This window comes from Barbatula barbatula (genome assembly GCF_947034865.1).
Source record: "Barbatula barbatula genome assembly, chromosome: 21".
NCBI lineage: Eukaryota > Metazoa > Chordata > Actinopteri > Cypriniformes > Nemacheilidae > Barbatula > Barbatula barbatula.
This window is the reverse complement of record NC_136784.1, coordinates 2,378,950-2,385,659: the sequence shown is the minus strand read 5'-3', so window position 1 is coordinate 2,385,659 and position 6,710 is coordinate 2,378,950. Positions and strand designations below refer to the sequence as shown.

Here is a 6,710-nt window from a genome sequence, read left to right as displayed (position 1 = left end):
GATCTTTACGACTCCCCTGTGACTTATAAAGGAATCAGGTGCATGGGCGTCGTAAAGGGGGGAAAGTTAGGACAATTCCAGTCAGGGGCCCCAACAAAAAGGTAAAAACTAATAAATTTTTAATTATATTATACACTATATAAATAATCATCATTTAGTATATTTAAAATAATAATAAAATGAATGATGTCTTTTATTTTACTTATTTTGGCAATAAAAGTTAAATATCCCCAATGGACCCCAAAAGTAAACATCCATATTGACCGAGCACCCCCCTGTGTCTGCATGAAATGGTTCGGTCCTGCCTCAGCGCACTCGTCATCAGTGACGTGTTTAGTTGCAGAAAGTCGCGTCGCGTCAGAAACAGAGACAACTATGTTGCGTAGTAACAAATCTGGTTTTCAAAAAAGAAAAAGAAACAAAATTGAGAGACAAAAGAAAGGGTGTCAATCTGTAACCCAGTTTTTTACCAAGAAAGGTGTGTAGCATTCTGTCTGAGTGGTATTAACCTTTTGTCCATAGTTAAAAAAGCTAGCTAGCTGCAGGCTAGAGAGTGGAGAGTGAATGTGAATAATTATCCAAAAAACATAATTATGAAATTTCGATTCACCGTTGGGCGCCAAAACGTCTGAACCGGAAGTGGCATATTTTACTAGAATGGCCATAACTCGTGAACCGGTTTAGCAATCTTCACGTGGCTTGTACCCTATGTGTAGATTCGCAGTCCGGGGTCACAGTAAAAAGGAGTTGGCGTTTGGCCACTAGGTGGCGCTATATTATACATGAACTTGAAAAGGGCTATAACTACTAACCGTTTGCCCGATCGACTTATTATTTGGTATGGTGTGTCTTTGTGCCATGTACCACGACTGTGTAAAAGGACAGTGGCGTATCTAAAGAAACATGGCAGTCATCGGCCAATGAAGTTTGAGCACTCATTAGACCGGGTTAACGGAACTCGATCGAAACGACACTCGCTGGGCTTGTTCGACTCATGGTCCTGAAGGTCTGTAAGAAATATGAACTCATTCGTTCACCGGGTGGCGAAGTAACGCTTTTGGAGTGCATAAACAATTGTATATCACGTGACATTTGACATATACTCAAACTATTGTTATCATATGATAGCTCTTCTCATTATGAACAACTTTGCCTCTGGACATGCTTCTGACGATTGAACGGTTTGTGAGTTATCGTTGACGATGTCAAAACCCTACTTTCGCGAACTAGTCCTAGGTTTTTCGACCGATTGGATCCAAACCAATGCAGATAAAATCTCTGGAGTGTTAATGTAAATAATTATCAAAAAAAGTTGAAATTTTCTTTCACAGTTGCTTAGGGGCGTAAACATTTTAAATAGGCGGAGCCTATTACATTAAAATGCCCATAACTCGAGCACTATTAGAGATATCATCATGGGGCTTGGAACATATGTGTAGACCATCACTCCGAGATGATACCGCTGCGTTTGGACACTAGGTGGCGCTAAAACAGTAAAAATGGTAAAACTGACACATCTTTGGTTGCCTTAACAATTGTGTATCACGTGACATTTGACATTTACACAAACTATCGATATCATATGAAAGATCTCATAATTCCAAACAAATTTGGCTCTTGAACCATTGATGTCTATCAAACAGTTTGTGAGTAATCTGTGATGATGTTAAGAAGCTGCTTTTGCGAACTTGTCCTAGGTTTTTCAAGCGATTTCAAAATTTCCACCACAGTACATTTCTCTGGACTCTCTAGATCAATAACTATCAAAAACATGTTTAACTTTTTCATTTGCGTGACCATTACAGGGTCCTTTATTATATTCAAGTGAACGGTGTACCTGAAAGCTCGCTACTCCTTAACAAATAATCCAATTGTCTTGCCATTAAGTAAAATCATACATCTTATTACATTAAACAAGCTTGTTAAATATGATGGTGATCGGTCAAAGGGATACGTTTCCTGTCTCACAGGAACAAGGTGTTAGACATATAATGCATTGAAGATTAAACGTTGCTTCATATTTACACATCTATAAATATAGAATATGTCTGGCTGGTTGTAAGATGCTGTTTTGCTAAACATAACACGCACCTTTATTATGTACACCAGTTTAATTGCATGTAAACCAAAAAAGCTACTCAGCAGTCACATGGCAGCAACTCAATGCATTTAGACGGGATCATTTCTTAAATGGATGTGACCAAATTAACCTGAAAAAATGATTCCCCTCAAGTGTACTATATGTGCATATGTGTGTAATCATGCGTAGTGTCTATGAACCGTTGCTGAGCGTATCTATAATTTTTCAGGCGTTGGGAGTATCGTCCACTTGGGTGTTTTAGGATGAGAGTCCTCGGCCTACTTGATGAAGGCAAAGCTGCTTTAGATGCCTTAAAACTGCTCGAACCCGCTAAATGCTGCTTGCAGCTTTAATTTTCTTTGTTCTTACTAGGTAGAGTGTCTTTTTATTTTGGCCTTAGCCCCCTCTTGAAGCTTGAAACCCTCCCAATATTTTGTTAATAAAATAACTATTTAGCTTCCTTTGGCATCTTTAGTCTTGCAGCTGACACACACACACACGTCTTGTTTATTATATCCACGGGGACAGTCCATAGGTGTAAATATTTTTGTACTATAATATACTGTAAAAACGGTATATTATCACCTACCCTAAACCTTAAGAACATAGACGTTTTGCATTTTTAGGTTTTCAAAAAATATATTGTTCTTTACAATTTATAACCTTTTTTGGGGACCTCAAGTTTGGTCCTCACGGTGACACGAAACGTGTCCCCATGAGTTGATGTGCATTCAGGTTTAAGTAGCCACCAGGGGCCTGTACCATGAAGCTGGTTTAGGTGGCTAGCCAGCTATGTTTCAGTTTAGTTTGTGCCAACTTTGGGATTTAGGTACCATGAGAGTAGCTTGGCTTTAATCTGTGTTCGTCGCCATGGTATTTTACGCTGCACGGCTAACCTGCTCTGGGTCAGATTATGTTCTGGATTCAAGATCTCAGACTGAAGTTTGACCAATCAGCTGTGAGCAAAGAAACATATAGGTGACGTAACTGACTCACAGTGCGTGTTAGAATGGCTTGTTATTTTTATACTGTTTAATAAAATAAAAATACTAATATAAAAATATATATTACAAATATAAAATCAAATATTGGTTACTATATAGGTAAAATCAGATTTTACAGATTTGCTGGCTTTTCCTTACACTCACATGAAAGTCAGTTTATTTACTTATATTCCACTTTTATTGTATCACATGTATTTGCATTGCATTTTTTACATTCTTGTCTGTGGTGCAGAACACACCGCTATTTTATAATTCTGAGCTCCGTTGTCTTTCTGCAAAAAAATAAACATAGCATCATATCAGACTAAACGGAGACCAACATGCAACCAGTCCGTGTTATTTTTGGGGCAACTTGTTTGACATGAACCATCAGTACACGGTGCATGTTACATTGATTTTAAACACGTAAGATGTCAGAGTTTACAATGCAGAAGCTTTGCGTGTCATTTGCCTGTCAAATTAGCCGTTTACAGCTTTAACAAATTTGTACAAAAGTTCAGAAATATATGAGAATGAACTTTGCACGCAACTCCTCTCATGTGTACTCGGAAGGGAAATGATGAAGCAGATGTAAGGTTAACTGCTTCTGCTGCCTGAATAGATGTTTTTTGTCCGCGCGCAGGTTAATATGGCAATATGCGGGAGCTTCAATGAACAATTGTTGTAATATTTCTGTACCCATGCCTTACATAAAAAAAGTTGCCCGCAAGGACACGAACCCCTTGTAGTTCCACCGAGGACCCCACGGATCCTGTTTGCCTACAGCACTACAGTAAATATGTGTGCTATATAGTCGTTTAACTTGCGCATTAACGCAATCAGCAGTGTTTCTGAAACACTTCTCTCTTGCGTAGACAGCAGAAACATATCACTCCATGACTGAAATTCATGTTTGTGTTCATATTTTGGAAATCACTTTATCCATTTATAATGCGATTGGTTTAGCCATGCTGACGTCACTCGTTCATGTGCACGCGCGCGCAAACTAATCTCAGCTTCAGGATCAAAGCTTGAGTTGACGAAGAAACTCCATGAGCTGCTTCATTGTACCAACAAAGCTTGATCTCGTTGGTTTGGTTTTGTCAACCCAAAACTAATCCAATTACCCTGAGTTTGTTCGGCTTCATTCATGGTACAGGGGTCCGTTCTTCGTACGTCGCTAACTCGGTTAGCTGGATTTGATTGTTGACGATTTGGCATGATCTTGGATTGTTCGGTTCTTGGACGCTCATCCTGGACTTGCTGTCATAGCAACAGGTCCGTAAGCTTGAACCTGCTCGGGAGCAGGCTTACTTCACGTAAACAGGATTGCGGCTTTATAAGCGGAGGAGATAGGTAAGTCTTTCGCAGCCATGTCTTGTCCATTTTTACGACAGCAACCTGTTGCGGAAGGTGCGAGAATAATTCGCAGAGCTTTTTGAATTAATAGACAGGATCATCTAGCGCAGCGCGATAGCGTCACTGTTGAGAGATACCGTTTTTCTCGTAAGGGTGTTATTTATATCATTCATTTGTTGGAACCACACATTACGTGTTTAACACGGAGGAGCCGGGCTTTAACAACAGCACAGACTGTGTGCATTCGCAAACTTTACCTGGCGCTCAAGCAGTTTTTAGGGTTTTTTATTGTATTTCTAAGCCACTTAAGACCACAGGTTGTAAAGCAGGATTTTCTAGCTATTGCAGGTACATTTATAATTGTTAATGACATGCAATCATGATCATGCCAATAAGTATGAATAACAGTATGTGTCCTTCAGGCTTCCCTAACGTGATTTGTGCCATAGACTGCACACATGTCCCCATCAAGGCCCCCAGGCCCCAATGATGGGGATTTTGTGAAGCGAAAGGGCGTTCATGGTGTAAATGTGCAGGTAAATTACAATTTATAATATTCCAGATTATTACATGGGAAAAAAAGTAATGAAATCAAAAAGTATGCAGTTGACTGACTAAAATCTCTTAGATGGTGTGTGACTCTATGCTCCATGTCACCAATGTGGAAGCAAAATGGCCAGGATCAGTGCATGACTCAAGAATTTTCAGAGAGTCACATTTATGCACATTATTTGAACGTGGTAAGGGAACATACATTTCAAGCTCACAGTATTATACACAGTATTATGCTGAGCCTAACAGAACTGCATTTTTCCATTATACAGGGGATTGTGACGGGATCCTGCTTGGAGACAGGGGCTAGGCCTGCAGGCAGTATTTTGACGCCCTTGCCTGAGCCAAACCCTGGATCACAAACCCGTTACAATGCAGCTCTAGCCAGGACAAGGGCACGCATTGAAATGACCTTTGTGCAGCTAAAGGGAAGATTTCAGTGTCTGAAAAGTCTGAGGGTTGCACCTGACAGGGCCTGTGACATCATTGTTGCATGTGCCATATTGCATAACATTGCCACCATCAGAAAGGAGAGGACCTCTGTGGTGGGGGTCATAGACCGCGGAACTGGGGGGGCCAGGGGGGGCCACGGCCCGGGCAACTTTTGTACTCTGACAAACTATCTGATATGAATAAAAGCCTAAGTTGTATCCGTGTTTTTACGAGCCAAACAATACTAGTCACCACACAGCTTCACTCACTCTCACCAACTGCTGCGATAAAAAAAAACTCACACTGACTACTGCATTTTGATTTGAAATTAGTGTGCATTGTTTATCAACTACGACGTTACGTTGACGTAGTTACTAGGTCTGTCATGTGAGAGCATCGTCGCGAGCTAACAGCGGGCACCTGTTTAACCGCTGGCGGCATTACCAGGCTGCGACAATGAAGGGACAGAAGTCAATGTCAGATTTTTAACAAATAAACTGGCAAAACAAAATGAGCAAACTACTCCAGCTTCCACTGTCGCCTCAACAACAGACCCGGAGCGTCCATCTCCACCACAGACTCAGACGAGCCCGCTAGCTGCTCTCCTCCGGCTTCAAGCCAAGCTACCGACAGCCACTGTACTAGTGAGTGCTGAACAACAAGCAAGATCAGTTCAATATCAGTGGTTCAAAGATTTTAACTGGCTGACATTTTGTGACACGAGCGGAAAACTTTACTTGTTTTGTGGGTGTGAGTGTGTGTCTGTGCGGCTCTGCACATCAATCTGATAATAATGTCTTGACTTGTGATGATAATGACTATGATGTTGATTTAGATTCAAGGCAGCAAGATGAGTTGTGGTTGTGGACTGTATGTACTTTATGTGTTTGCTATAGTTTCATCTGTGCGTTTATGTGTAAATAGGCTTGGCCTGTTGTGTGTGAATGTAAGTGGGATCAGAGGGGTTAATCTGAGGAAACATGTGTGCGTGTTCATCATGTGTGTACTGTAGATGTGACTGTGTGGTGTCAGAATAAAATAAAGTGCTCCGCAACGTTATTTAATATATCAGTGATATTGTCTGTTTCAATGCATTTGCGCCCCACCCCCTCCGCGTGACTTGAAATTATGGCCCCCCCTTGTTCAGATGCGTTCCGCGGTCCATGGTGGGGGTGTTCCCTGATGATGACCTCCAGCCAGTGCACTTGAACCAACCTAGTGGCAGAGCTGCACGGGACAGAATTGTGGAACACCATTTTTTTACTGAAAAAAAGACAAGACAAATATGCTTAGTTTCTTGAGTT

General features: G+C 41.0%; 1 long non-coding RNA gene across 1 annotated transcript; it reads left to right on the top strand.

Moving 5' to 3' along the window:
* The first annotated feature begins 4,042 nt into the window (after positions 1 to 4,042).
* LOC306910248 lies at positions 4,043 to 6,479 on the top strand. Its single transcript, XR_013788143.1, has 4 exons — positions 4,043 to 4,419; positions 4,845 to 4,958; positions 5,051 to 5,162; positions 5,247 to 6,479. It is a non-coding gene; the product is annotated as an uncharacterized lncRNA (long non-coding RNA).
* Positions 6,480 to 6,710: the final 231 nt, after the last annotated feature.